The sequence below is a fragment of the Pecten maximus genome, chromosome 2 (assembly GCF_902652985.1).
Source record: "Pecten maximus chromosome 2, xPecMax1.1, whole genome shotgun sequence".
Lineage (NCBI taxonomy): Eukaryota > Metazoa > Mollusca > Bivalvia > Pectinida > Pectinidae > Pecten > Pecten maximus.
In genome coordinates, this window is record NC_047016.1 from 13464798 (window position 1) to 13480983 (window position 16186).

A 16186-nucleotide genomic window follows, 5' to 3' on the forward strand; every position below is an offset into this window, starting at 1 on the left:
ACAAAAAGTTATAAGCCTGCCGCTGACGTCATCTTTCTGATTAGATAATTGCCCTAGTCTCGGGGGTTTGTTGATGTTCTGCGTCAGGTGAAACATAAAAAATGGTAGAAATGTCAATCTACACTGTAGAAGTCGCAGAGTACATTGACATACAGAGTAACGTTATAACGAATCCAACAGACGTAATCGGACATTTCTGAAGGCACGTGCATGATTTTATTTGGATCGCTTTGTTGTTTAAGCATTGTTGTCTGATTTTGCCAGAGGAACAACAGATGGACCAATCCGGATATTGACGTTTGAGCTTGATATTAGTATGGAAAAAATGTCGAGAAAAACAACCAAAGTGAAGAAGTGGAGAATTAAAATTGATACAGACGTTACAGACTGTGAAGATTCGGTGAGTCAACTTTACCTTTATGTTTACACTAGTAGTAACATGCATCCCCTTCCCTGGCCGGATCAACCCTCACCCCTTGTTGACCAATTGACGCCCCCCCCCCCCCCCCCCCCCCCCCCCCCCCCCCCAGCCTGCCGCCACACCAGGGTCACACACCCTGGACAGGGCAACCTTCACCCCCTTAATTATTGACTTATACTTATACTTATTAACGTCTCCCCCCCCCCCCCCTCCCCAACCAGGGTCACACACCCTGGACGGTACAACCCTCGCCCCTTGATTATTGACTTATTAACGTCTTCCCCCTGCCCCCAATCAGGGTTACACACCCTGGACAGAGCACCAGTTAACCTCCCAGTATATTGATATATTGCCCCTCCTGAAGCTCTGAAATTACCCATATATACATAGTATGGTTGATTCTTCTCCTTCTCACCTGGACATTAACCCCACCCAGCCAGATCCTCCTTCAGCTGATCCTCTTTAAGGACCTAGTGCATGGAAATTTGAACTTTAATTGAATCATTTTTACTGTACTACGGTAGATCAGAGATGTATATATACGTCTCTTGGTAGCTGTAGTTTAAAGTCTATGTTGTGATATGTATTTTTACAAGTGACATGATGTGAATTTTCTTACTTGCATGAAGCAGCAGATAGAATGACAGAACAGCATCACCTATTACATTCAAAGTTTACACACCTGCCTAGAGGGTGGAAGGATGAACATGATACCATCTGTACAAGTGCTAACTTGAACACTGAGATAGGAGATTGTCAGTAAATGTGGCACAGACATTCATATGTTGTAGTGTGAAAATGGCTGAGATTTTTGGCAGTTTATTCCACCTACAGCAACCAGGTGACTGGAAGTTATCTGGGTAAGATATTTGTAATGGATAAAAAATTCAGTCAGAGCCAAATATCCCAAAAAACCAACTATGTAGGCTAGATCTGAAGATGAAAGAGAATGAAGAGGAATGGCTTGTATTAACGACTTTGAATCCTGAAGACTGGGCCAAAGATTTTTCAGGTGAAGCTTGAGTTTAGTGGGTTAATTAGGGTAGCTCTACCGATAACAGAAATATAGTCTATACACACACTTAAAGATGCACTACCACAACCATTATATCCTGCGATGAAATTACAGAAAAAATAAAGTCTTTAATTGTTCATTTGATTCTAGTTATATACAATCAAATGGTCAATTTCATGAAGGCATGATCTGCAGTATCAAACATTGTATATAAATAATTCAAAAAATTAGATCAAAAGATCAAATTCAGATCACCTATTTAATTTTAAGATATTTCTGGTATCCAGTGGTCTCTCTTATACCAATGCTTTCTACACTAGATAAAAAATGGCCTCTCACAACATCACATCTCACTATCCGACAGTGGTCTCTTTTCTATCTGACACAGTGGTCTCTATAGACAGGCTCTGTTCTATCTGACACAGTGGTCTCTAAAGACAGGCTCTGTTCTATCTGACACAGTGGTCTCTAAAGACAGGCTCTGTTCTATCTGACACAGTGGTCTCTAAAGACAGGCTCTTTTCTATCTGACACAGTGGTCTTGTTAAGACAGGCTCTGTTCTATCTGACACATTGGTCTCTATAGACAGGCTCTGTTCTATCTGACACATTGGTCTCTAAAGACAGGCTCTGTTCTATCTGACACAGTGGTCTCTAAAGACAGGCTCTGTTCTATCTGACACAGTGGTCTCTAAAGACCGGCTCTTTTCTATCTGACACATTGGTCTCGTTAAGACAGACCCTGTTCTATCTATCACAGTGGTCTCTAAAGAAAGGCTCTGTTCTATCTGACACAGTGGTCTCTAAAGAAAGGCTCTTTTCTATCTGACACAAAGGTCTCAAAAGACAGGCTTTATTCTATCTGACACAGAGGTCTCTATAGACAGGCTCTGTTCTATCTGACACAGTGGTCTTGTTAAGACAGGCTCTGTTCTATCTGACACAGTGGTCTCTAAAGACAGGCTCTGTTCTATCTGACACAGTGGTCTCTAAAGAAAGGCTCTTTTCTATCTGACACAAAGGTCTCAAAAGACAGGCTTTATTCTATCTGACACAGAGGTCTCTATAGACAGGCTCTGTTCTATCTGACACAGTGGTCTTGTTAAGACAGGCTCTGTTCTATCTGACACAGTGGTCTCTAAAGAAAGGCTCTTTTCTATCTGACACAGTGGTCTTGTTAAGACAGGCTCTGTTCTATCTGACACAGTGGTCTTGTTAAGACAGGCTCTGTTCTATCTGACACAGTGGTCTTGTTAAGACAGGCTCTGTTCTATCTGACACATTGGTCTCTAAAGACAGGCTCTGTTCTACCGACACAGTGGTCTCTAAAGACCGGCTCTTTTCTATCTGACACAGTGGTCTTGTTAAGACAGGCTCTGTTCTATCTGACACATTGGTCTCTAAAGACAGGCTCTGTTCTATCTGACACAGTGGTCTCTAAAGAAAGGCTCTTTTCTATCTGACACAGTGGTCTCTAAAGAAAGGCTCTTTTCTATCTGACACAAAGGTCTCAAAAGACAGGCTTTATTCTATCTGACACAGAGGTCTCTATAGACAGGCTCTGTTCTATCTGACACAGTGGTCTTGTTAAGACAGGCTCTGTTCTATCTGACACAGTGGTCTCTAAAGACAGGCTCTGTTCTATCTGACACAGTGGTCTCTAAAGAAAGGCTCTGTTCTATTTGACACAGTGGTCTCTAAAGACAGGCTCTGTTCTATCTGACACAGTGGTCTCTAAAGAAAGGCTCTTTTCTATCTGACACAGTGGTCTTGTTAAGACAGGCTCTGTTCTATCTGACACAGTGGTCTTGTTAAGACAGGCTCTGTTCTATCTGACACAGTGGTCTTGTTAAGACAGGCTCTGTTCTACCGACACAGTGGTCTCTAAAGACCGGCTCTTTTCTATCTGACACAGTGGTCTTGTTAAGACAGGCTCTGTTCTATCTGACACATTGGTCTCTAAAGACAGGCTCTGTTCTATCTGACACAGAGGTCTCTAAAGACAGGCTCTGTTCTATCTGACACATTGGTCTCTAAAGACAGGCTCTGTTCTATCTGACACAGTGGTCTCTAAAGACCGGCTCTTTTCTATCTGACACAGTGGTCTTGTTAAGACAGGCTCTGTTCTATCTGACACATTGGTCTCTAAAGACAGGCTCTGTTCTATCTGACACAGTGGTCTCTAAAGAAAGGCTCTTTTCTATCTGACACAAAGGTCTCAAAAGACAGGCTTTATTCTATCTGACACAGAGGTCTCTATAGACAGGCTCTTTTTTATCTGACACATTGGTTTCAAAAGACAGGCTTTGTTCTACCCAACACAGTGGTCTCTAAAGACAGGCTCTGTTCTATCTGACAAAGTGGTCTCTAAAGACAGGCTCTGTTCTACCGACACAGAGGTGTCTAAAGACAGGCTCTGTTCTACCGACACAGAGGTTTCTAAAGACAGGCTCTGTTCTATCTATCACAGTGGTCTCTTAAGACAGGCTCTTTTCTATCTGACACAGTGGTCTCTAAAGACAGGCTCTATTCTCTCTGACACAGTGGTCTCTAAAGACAGGCTCTGTTCTACCCGACACAGAGGTCTCTAAAGACAGGCTCTGTTCTACCCGACACAGAGGTCTCTATAGACAGGTTATGTTTTAAGTGACAGTAGATTGGATTGTAACAAAGTGACAGTAGTCTGGATTGTAACAAAGTGACAGTAGTCTGGATTGTAACAATGTGACAGTAGTCTGGATTGTAACAATGTGGCAGTAGTCTGGATTGTAACAAAGTGACAGTAGTCTGGATTGTAACAAAATGACAATAGTCTGGATTGTAACAAAGTGATAGTAGTCTGGATTGTAACAAAGTGACAGTAGTCTGGATTGTAACAAAATGACAATAGTCTGGATTGTAACAAAGTGATAGTAGTCTGGATTGTAACAAAATGACAGTAGTCTGGATTGTAACAAAGTGACAGTAGTCTGGATTGTAACAAAATGACAGTAGTCTGGATTGTAACAAAGTGATAGTAGCGTGGATTGTAACAAAGTGACAGTACTCTGGATTGTAACAAAGTGACAGTAGTCTGGATTGTAACAAAATGACAGTAGTCTGGATTGTAACAAAGTGACAGTAGTCTGGATTGTAACAAAGTGATAGTAGTCTGGATTGTAACAAAGTGACAGTAGTCTGGATTGTAACAAAGTGACAGTAGTCTGGATTGTAACAAAATGACAGTAGTCTGGATTGAAATAAAGTGACAGTAGTCTGGATTGAAACAATTTGACAGTAACCTTGATTGAAACAAAAAATAGTTATCCTTATTTAATTTAATACAGAGTATTGAAACTCTACTTTGAACTCTGGAAAAAGTAAAAAAAAAATTGTTGATTTGTTTATCATTTACTGAATTATTGAGTATTAATACAGGAAAACATACTCTGTCTATACCTTAAGTACTGAGATATTCACATATTGTGCACTGTTTAATTATTAAGTCCTTTGGTTAACCTAAATTCTGTACTTTAGCTAACCTACCATTATCATACCATGGTGCTAATTGAATACAATGCTTGTAACAGGAAATCCAGATACCTTGGTACTTTACATGTTTGATAAAGTACAAAACCATTTGCTTAATAGCTGCAAGTCAGGCTGATATAATTAGGGAAATAGCTATATTGATAAGTAGATAATTATCCATTTATTAATTTGATAAAAAAACCAATTCAGGTATATTTGTTTTTATTCAGTGCTAAAAGGGTAAAAGATCATTTGATTCACATCATTAACTCTTATAAATCTTTAGTTATTAAACCAGTGCTAAATGGTATAAAGAATCTTAAATATAGTTTACACATCACAAATATAGTTTGCACAATTCATCATTGATATAGTTTACACATCACAGATATAGTTTAGTTTACACATCACAGATATAGTTTACACATCACAGATATAGTTTACACATCACAGATATAGTTTATACATCACAGATATAGTTTACACATCACAGATATAGTTTACACATCACAGATATAGTTTACACATCACAGATATAGTTTAGTTTACACATCACAGATATAGTTTAGTTTACACATCACAAATATAGTTTACACATCACAGATATAGTTTATACATTACAAATATAGTTTACACATCACAGATATAGTTTAAATTTACACATCACAGATATAGTTTACACATCACAGATATAGTTTACACATCACAGATATAGTTTATACATTACAAATATAGTTTACACATCACAGATATAGTTTACACATCACATATATAGTTTACACATCACAGATATAGTTTACACATCACAGATATAGTTTAAATTTACACATCACAGATATAGTTTACACATCACAGATATAGTTTACACATCACAGCTATAGTTTAAATTTACACATCATAGATATAGTTTACACATCACAGATATAGTTTACACATCACAAATATAGTTTACACATCACATATATAGTTTAAATTTACACATCACAGATATAGTTTACACATCACAAATATAGTTTACACATCACAGATATAGTTTACACATCACAGATATATTTTACACATCACAGATATAGTTTAAATTTACACATCACAGATATAGTTTACACATCACAAATATAGTTTACACATCACAGATATAGTTTACACATCACAAATATAGTTTACACATCACAGATATAGTTTACACATCACAGATATATTTTACACATCACAGATATAGTTTACACATCACATATATAGTTTAAATTTACACATCACAGATATAGTTTACACATCACAAATATAGTTTACACATCACAAATATAGTTCACACATCACAGATATAGTTTATACATCACAGATATAGTTTACACATCACAGATATAGTTTACACATCACAAATATAGTTTACACATCACAGATATAGTTTACACATCACAGATATAGTTTACACATCACATATATAGTTTAAATTTACACATCACAGATATAGTTTACACATCACAGATATAGTTTACACATCACAAATATAGTTTACACATCACATATATAGTTTAAATTTACACATCACAGATATAGTTTACACATCACAAATATAGTTTACACATCACAGATATAGTTTACACATCACAGATATAGTTTACACATCACAGATATAGTTTACACATCACATATATAGTTTACACATCACAGATATAGTTTACACATCACAGATATAGTTTACACATCACAGATATAGTTTACACATTACAAACATAGTTAACACATCACAAATATAGTTTAAATTTACACATCACAGATATAGTTTACACATCACAGATATAGTTTAAATTTACACATCACAGATATAGTTTACACATCACAGATATAGTTTACACATCACAAATATAGTTTACACATCACAGATATAGTTTAAATTTACACATCACAAATATAGTTTACACATCACAAATATAGTTTACACATCACAGATATAGTTTACACATCACAGATATAGTTTATACATCACAGATATAGTTTACACATCACAAATATAGTTTACACATCACAGATATAGTTTACACATCATAGATATAGTTTACACATCACAGATATAGTTTACACATCACAGATATAGTTTACACATCACAGATATAGTTTACACATCACAGATATAGTTTAAATTTACACATCACAAATATAGTTTACACATCACAGATATAGTTTACACATCACTGATATAGTTTACACATCACAGATATAGTTTACACATCACATATAAAGTTTACACATCACAAATATATTTTAAATTTACACATCACAAATATAGTTTACACATCACAGATATAGTTTACACATCACATATAAAGTTTACACATCACAGATATATTTTACGCATCACAGATTTTTTATACACCTCGATACAGTTTATATAGATATAGTTTACAAACCCTAACTACAGTACATATGTAATTGTCATATTAATGTGTGTAAAACAAGAATTTTTGAATGTTTGTTCAATGTTGAGTTCCAGAAAATCCAAGCTAAGCCATAATTGCAATTTAAAAAATACTTATCTGTCATGTTTGTTCGCACTTGTTATCCTGAATCTGTCCAGATCTTACTTACACATGTGATATTCTGAACAAATATTAATTGATACAGTTACATTGTAGCTTTACTATTTTAAGCTCACCAGTGAGCGTTTGTCGTGGTGTAGCAATCTTGGTTGGTTCAAAAAAATTGTCCGCCACCTTTTTATAAAAAACGCTGCAAGTCCTGAATGACTCGGTGGATTTTGACTAAATCTGGTTTGAAGCATCCTTGGGTATGTGAAGGGGAAGGAATTTTATTTAAAAGGTAGATCTGGCTCCCCAAGGGCTGGAGGGTTGGGGTCTGAGGGGTGGACCGCAATATGGAAAATATAGAAAATTCTGTAAAGTCCTCCTATTTCTTCTGCAGGAAAGTTTGGTTTGGTTTGTTTTTGTTTAACGTCCTATTAACAGCCAGGGTCATTTAAGGACGTGCCAGGTTTTGGAGGTGGAGGAAAGCCGGAGTACCCGGAGAAAAATCACCGGCCTACGGTCAGTACCTGGCAACTGCCCATGTAGGTTTACTGCAGGAAAGAAGAGAACCCAGCTTTATATCAATGCTGTGTGGAAAGGTGGGCTAAAAAAGGGAAAAGAGGAGTTTCTTTGAAATCTTTCTTTTGCTGAATGGATAAACAGATTTTGATCTATAAAATCCTCGGGCAACTTGAATATAGTTTTACTTAAAATTCTATTCCCCCAGAGGAGTGGGCCAAAGAAAAGTTTGATTTTTTATTATCAAAATCGTAAAAATTGGGAATCATTCATTGAATATTCCCTACCTTTAATAACGTAATAATCACCACTAGAAATGTCACCTATTCATTAGTTGTGGTTGAATGATCATGAATTAATTGTCGGTACATTTGAATGTGTTGCTTGTGAACTATCAATCTGGTTGTTTTTAATACAAACCATAGCTTTAATTTGACAACCGAGCAGAAGACATTTTGATTGAAGAAACAAAAAATGAAGTTTTAGGAAGCCAGGTTCCTACACAAACGCACCCCGAAGGTCAAGGTCATTCCCCTTCAGAGTTGAGCTTTAACTTTTTTGTTACAGACAATCTTGCTGTACTTAGAAACTGATCAATCATTGGGATGGAAATAATTGATTCGAGTGAGAATAATAAAGCTTGTGAATCATGAATCACTAATTTGTATTTTGACTACACTTAAATATTTTGTAAATACTGCTGTACTCAGTATATATAGGTTAATTATCGTTACTGTTTTATAATTTTTCTTTTTAAATCTTCTAAAACATTGAAATAGCAAAATTGTAATTACAATAGAACATTACACATGGTACATTCTTTTGATTTTCGTAGAAATTGCACTTTGAAAAATAACACTAAATCTTATATTTCCTTATAGCCTTTAAAAAGACAACAATTCATTACGAAGATAGTTAAGGCCTTCTAGGTCCTGCCATGCCTTACAGACTCACCTCTGTTCCGTTGATTTTCACCAAGCTGTTTCACGTAGATGTAATTTTTTGATAGATGTTCACATCTACTTCAACATTTCCTTCAATTGCATATGGCACAGGATTCGATAGTAAAGAATAATGTTTGTTTTGGTTGAGGATTCGATCGTAAAGAATACCAATTGTTCTGGTTCAGGATTAGATGGTAAAGAAAAGTCTGTTCTAGTCCAGGACTCGATTTTAAAGAATACTTTTTGTTCTGGCTCATGATTCAATAGTAAAAAAATACCCTTTGTTCTGGTTCAGGATTCAACAGTAAGAACATGTTTGTTTCATCCTGGCCAGAGAGAAGTTTGAAGTGGTTACTCCCCTTTGTCTTACTGCAGAACCACTTTAACAGGGTCTTTTGTTTCTGATGGCTTTTATTTAAATTAGATATCTTGTTAATGAATATATCCTGGGTTCAGTTGAATTGTTTTCTTCAGATTTTCAGGGGGTCTTCGATCCCTGGCAGGTGTGGTCCCTGGCTGGGATACCTGCATATTTTGCCCCTTCTGATCTTCCTTTTTGAATGCTTACCATAATTTTAGTGAGTCACATAAAATTTTGATTTTGATAGTCATTTCCTCCCAATAACTGATCCTGAGCTTCATCAGATTTTTCCATCTTATCAGGAGGATGATACATTGGTTTTATAAAAAAAAAAAAAAAAATACATTAAAAACAATATTCATGAATAAATGCAACAATCAATTTTGTAGCCCATGATTTTGATTGTAAATTTATAATGTGTTGTTTGGGAAATGATTGAAGGTGATATGAATATGTTTTGAAAAAAAATCTAGATAGTTAAAGGGTTTTTTATTTTTATATTCCTTCCAGAAAGGAAGAGTTGCTTCCCTTGTCACACTGGGTTTTACATACATATATAGAACATGTTGCTATGGAGGGTGTACAAGTACATTATTGTGAGGTTGTAGGAGTACATTGTTGTGAGTGTGTATGTGTACATTGTTGTGAGGGTGTATGAGTACATTGTTGTGAGGGTTTATGAGTACATTGTTGTGAGGGTGTATGTGTACATTGTTGTGAGTGTGTATGTGTACATTGTTGTGAGGGTTTATGAGTACATTGTTGTGAGGGTTTATCAGTACATTGTTGTGAGGGTTTATGTGTACATTGTTGTGAGGGTTTATGAGTACATTGTTGTGAGGGTTTATGAGTACATTGTTGTGAGGGTGTATGAGTACATTGTTGTGAGGGTTTATGAGTACATTGTTGTGAGGGTTTATGTGTACATTGTTGTGAGGGTGTATGTGTACATTGTTGTGAGGTTGTAGGAGTACATTGTTGTGAGTGTGTATGTGTACATTGTTGTGAGGTTGTAGGAGTACATTGTTGTGAGGGTTTATGAGTACATTGTTGTGAGGGTGTATGTGTATATTGTTGTGAGTGTGTATGAGTACATTGTTGTGAGGGTTTATGATACATTGTTGTGAGGGTGTATGATACATTGTTGTGAGGGTTTATGAGTACATTGTTGTGAGGGTTTATGAGTACATTGTTGTGAGGGTTTATGAGTACATTGTTGTGAGGGTGTATGATACATTGTTGTGAGGGTTTATGAGTACATTGTTGTGAGGGTTTATGAGTACATTGTTGTGAGGGTTTATGATACATTGTTGTGAGGGTTTATGAGTACATTGTTGTGAGGGTGTATGTGTACATTGTTGTGAGGGTGTATGATACATTGTTGTGAGGGTGTATGAATACATTATTGTGAGGGTTTATCAGTACATTGTTGTGAGGGTTTATGAGTACATTGTTGTGAGGGTTTATGAGTACATTGTTGTGAGGGTGTATGTGTACATTGTTGTGAGGGTGTATGAGTACATTGTTGTGAGGGTTTATGAATACATTATTGTGAGGGTGTACATTTCTGATTAAGTTTAACAAGTCCATTTAAGATTGCCTGTATATATCCCTAATAAAATTTAATTCAACTCTAGGCTATTTATAGATATTTTTCTAGTCAAGCTTACACTTAAGACTGTCCAAAAAAGTAAGGAATATATGTAAAATTGGATATTTTTATAATGTTTTGGGCAATGACCATCTTTAAGTTAATCATTTCATTTTCTTTCACAATTATGCTGCTTTTGTCCTCTTTTGTCTGAAGCACTCAATAAAACAATAGCATTTATCAAAACAATAGGTAGAGATGACCATAATGAACTTTTTGCTGGGTATAGTTCAGCTTTAATAGATCATATGTGTGCTATTAAAGCTGAATTACCCTGCAGGACATTGTTGTGGTCATCTCTACCTATATTGATCTATCTACTACTACGGCCGACTCCTGTATTCTTAGTGGAATCCGTCTGCTGGGGGTCACAGAACCGAACTTTTTGCACTGATGTTGGATCCTTCCTGTATTTATTATAACCATAATTAAAATCTAATAAATAAGTGATTTGTACAATGTATTTCCTCTTTATTGACACTGAAATTGCAGGAAGTGTACAAGGATTTGATTTTGGTTTTAAAGTGTTATTATAGTCAGACAGTAGCCTAGCTAATTTATTCAATAAAGAAGAGGAAAAAAGAATTATGTAATATTTCCAGAGCTGAAGATTTTGTTAAGGGAATGATGTATTTTCATGGTATGCAGCAGAAATAATATGTAGCTATGGGAATTGAAATTCTAGTTTAAACGAGAAACTCTATTGATTTTTTAGAAATGCTGACATAGAGTCTTCTGGAGGGAATGACACTGTTTCTCCTGCTGGAAACAGCTTTTAATTTGCTTGGTAGCAGAATCTTTTACATATATGTACTGTACATTGTACAGTTCATGAAAAGTTTCTGAAATTTCATTTATGTGATAGTGATAGAAATGAAGGTTTTTTTTTCTGAATATAAAAATGCTGTACATGTCATTAGCTTGTTAGAATAAACAAGCAAAAACACAAATGGTAAAGTTTCTATTTATTGATCTCTGACCATTTTCTTCCTGGTTTGATTTTATTATTGGAGCTAGATCAAAATCTAAAATTAGTTTGCTATTTAGCAATATGTAAGGATTCACTGTGATGAATATTGAAATTAAACTGTCAGTATGTTTTTATTTAATATCCTTATTCAACTTGACCAGCCCCATTGATATATAAAGTGGCGCATCCATCTTTATGCTAATTATTAAATGTGTTTCAATATAGAGGTGAACCATATATAATTAACACATCAAATCAGTGGTTTAGATAATTAGAAATCAGATCAGTGGATTCAAAACAGATTATAGGTCAGTGGATTAAACTGACAGATTATGGATAAGTTGTTAAAAAAACAGTCATGGAATTAAACTGACAAATTATAGATAAGTGGATTAAACTAACAGATTATAGATAAGTGGATTAAAATGACAGATTATAGATAAGTGGATTAAACTGACAGATTATAGATAAGGGGATTAAACTGACTGATTATAGATTAGTGGATTAAACTGACTAATTATAGATTAGTGGATTAAACTGACAGATTATAGATAAGTGGATTAAACTGACTGATCATAGATTATCGATTTTTTTTTTAAACACAGGTTAGATCAAGGGGTTAAACCGACAGAGTATAGATTAGTGGATTAAACTGACTGATTATAGATTAGTGGATTAAAATGACAGATCAGATCATTGGATTAAACACAGGTTTGATCAGTTCATGTTGTTTGAGAAAAATGGGAAATTTTCTGAAACCTAAAAATTCTGCTTTTGTATGATGAAAGGGATTTTTTTTATCAAATTTGGTCTGCAGTATCCTTTATCATAGGGTAATAACACTCCCTCATCTCCTGTGGTAGCCAGTAGGGGGCCATCAATAGAAGAAGTTAAAATTGGGTAATTATAAATGCTTCAGATCATTTTAAAAATTTTTAATCTGTAAATTAAATGTTCAAGATTCCTAAATGGGAAGATATATTTGTAATAATTTAAAGGAGAATGTTTTACCATGTTCCGGTGATCGGGTGGTCAGACTTTCTGGGCCTCTTGTTACAAACCATGGTAGAAGATGGTATACTCAGTACCGTACTTCTAATTCATTTCAATGATTTTCCTGGAACTTATGCCCCTTCGGTAATTTCCTTACATGTTTTTTTTTTATATGATTGTAAAATACTGATTGGCTTTTATTTCTTGCTTGTCAATTGAATGAAATTACAAAGCTGAGAGGAGACATCCGAGCAAGATTAGATGCTGAAAATAGGGTGATAACTGTTTAAAAAAACATTGGATTGAAATGCCACTCAGGAAAAAAAACAAATGCATGCAATGATGGTAACACCTACCATGTTTTTTGTTAAAAAACTAAGAGAGGTGACCTCTGAGCAAGATCAAAATGTTGAATAAAGGGCAATAACTCTCCAAAACCTGCTCAGTTGATAAACACAACTAGATTTTGCAGTGATTAAGCTTACCAAGTTTCAAAGAGATCTGTTCAATGCCAAGAGAGGAGTTCTATGGAAGGATTCAAATGCTGCAAAAAACAAAGGACAGTATCAAAGAAAAATTATCAAACTCAAATGCCACTCAGAAAAAAACCCTTTATATTACGATAATAAAGCCAGACCATAAGAATTTGATGAGCAAGTAAAAATATATGTTGATTTGATACAAAATGTATATTAACTTGATACAAAATGTATATTAACTTGATACAAAATGTATATTAACTTGACACATTAAAAAATGTATATTAACTTGACACATTAAAAAATGTATATTAACTTGACACAAAATGTATATTAACTTGACACAAAAAGTATGTTAATTTGACACAAAATGTAAAGCTAAATCACTTTAATCAGCTGTTATTGTCCAAAGGTTAAGGTAAAAATTATATATCTTTTTAATGATGAACACTTTGTTATGATGTTATGAAGAAAAGATGGTTGCAATTAAAGGGAAGGTCAGCTGACCTAAGGTCATCATAGTCATTAAGTCAAAAAATCAAGGTCAAATTTTACATAATTTCAATGATGAGCACATAATTATGAAATCATGAAACAAAGTTGGTTAGAATTAGGAGTCAACTGACCAAAGGTCAAGGTCACTGGATCAAAGGCCAAATATAATTAATTAAGTCCAAATTTGGTATCTTTTCACTGATGAACATTTTGTTAAGATATTATCAAGCAACATTGGTTGTTATCAAAACAAGGAGTCAACAGACTATAGGTCAAGGTCACTGGGTCCAAGGTTATATGTCAAAGTCAAATTTAGTTTTTCAATAGCTCACCTGGACCTAAGGTCCGTCGTCTGTCCATCAACATTTCCTTTAAATCGCTACTAGTCATAAAATACTGAGTGGATTTTAACCAAATTTGGTCAGAAACATCCTTAGGGGAAGGGAAACAGATTTTGCATAAATGGTGACTTTGACCCCGAAGGGGCCAAAGATGCGGGGCCCAATATGGGAAATAGAGGTAATTCCTTTAAATTGCTACTTGTCATAAAGTTATCAGTTGATTTGAACCCAATTTGGTCAGAAACATCCTTGGGGGAAGGGGAACAGATTTTGCATAATTGGTGACTCTTACGAGTTGAGATCCCCACACTGTAACCATATATATCATTGTTCGAGATTGACAAAAAGCTACATATTAAGGAATTGAACATGAACATTATTTTGACGTTTCGTCAAATCCAACCTTGTTTTTTTTTCATTATGAGTATTTTGTTGTGACATCATGATCGAAAGCAAAGTTGGTCAGAATTAAACAAAACCTCAACTTCATGACCAAAGATCAAGGTCATTTGGGTCCAAAGGTCAAGGATAAATTTGATCACTGTCCGTGACCAAGGCTGGCTGGCTGGTATATTTCCACACATTTGCAGACCTGTCAATGGTTTAGTAAAGTAACAAATCATATCAAATAATTAACAAGTTTATTATCTTCAAAGCAGTCAATTGATAGAAATCTACACTAAAGCCAACTACTTTTTGTGTATTAATTATCACTTCTGTTCTTTGTCAGCCAATCAAAATGCATTTACAGTTTGTACAACTGAATTTTATTAAACAGTTGTATTGATTAATTGATGCCTTTGGAGTTGAGTAACCATGCATGCACTCACCTTTCCTGATAGAAATATGTATATTCAAACTCAGCATATTAAATACCCACATATATACAATATTTGAAACATACAAAACACTTAAAATGTCTCAGCATAAGCAATATACAAGTTGAAATCAGCTTCATTTCAACATCATACTCAAGGCCTTATTTGAGGTTTCTTCATTACCCTGAGAAACTGCCATTAAATGATATAATTACTTGTTGAAATAGTGTCTTTTTTAAGGTCAGCTGTATAAAAGCCATGCTATTCAATGTCTACTTGTTATTTGTTGCTATTTTTGACTCAGAATCAATAAAATTTTACGACTACCCTGGAAACGAATTCACAGAAAATGGCTCTTAAGCCTTTGTGTCCCTCATGAGAATCTCCTTTTTTCGTCAATGGCAAACTGCAATGTAGGACACCTCAGCTTTACATAGAATTCATCGTTTATGTTCAGGAACAAACAAATAAGATCTTCCAGAGTGATTCAACACAAAATTCTGTGGCCCACTAATGTTAGATCTATCAGATTGATTCAACACCAAATCCTGTGGCTGTAAATGTACCAGATTCAACACCAAATCCTGTGGCTGTAAATGTACCAGATTCAACACCAAATCCTGTGGCCTGTATATGTACCAGATTCAACACCAAATCCTGTGGCCTGTAAATGTACCAGATTCAACACCAAATCCTGTGGCACGTATAAATGTACCAGATTCAACACCAAATCCTGTGGCTGTAAATGTACCAGATTCAACACCAAATCCTGTGGCTGTAAATGTACCAGATTCAACACCAAATCCTGTGGCTGTAAATGTACCAGATTCAACACCAAATCCTGTGGCTGTAAATGTACCAGATTCAACACCAAATCCTGTGGCTGTAAATGTACCAGATTCAACACCAAATCCTGTGGCCTGTAAATGTACCAGATTCAACACCAAATCCTGTGGCCTGTAAATGTACCAGATTCAACACTTAATTCTGTGGCCCCGTAAATGTTAGATCTATCAGATTGATTCAACACCAAATCCTGTGGCCTGTAAATGTACCAGATTCAACACCAAATCCTGTGGCCTGTAAATGTACCAGATTCAACACCAAATCCTGTGGCCGTAAATGTACCAGATTCAACACCAAATCC

General features: G+C 35.2%; 1 protein-coding gene across 1 annotated transcript in view; it reads right to left on the reverse strand.

Moving 5' to 3' along the window:
- The window catches only part of LOC117318132 (serine O-succinyltransferase-like), a 53345-nt gene extending 39884 nt beyond the window's left edge, over positions 1 to 13461 (reverse strand). The window contains exon 1 of the mRNA XM_033873149.1: positions 13392 to 13461. The gene's annotated coding sequence lies outside the window, so the exon portion shown is untranslated. The remainder of the gene's footprint in view (positions 1 to 13391) is intronic.
- Between the last annotated feature and the right edge of the window lie 2725 nt (positions 13462 to 16186).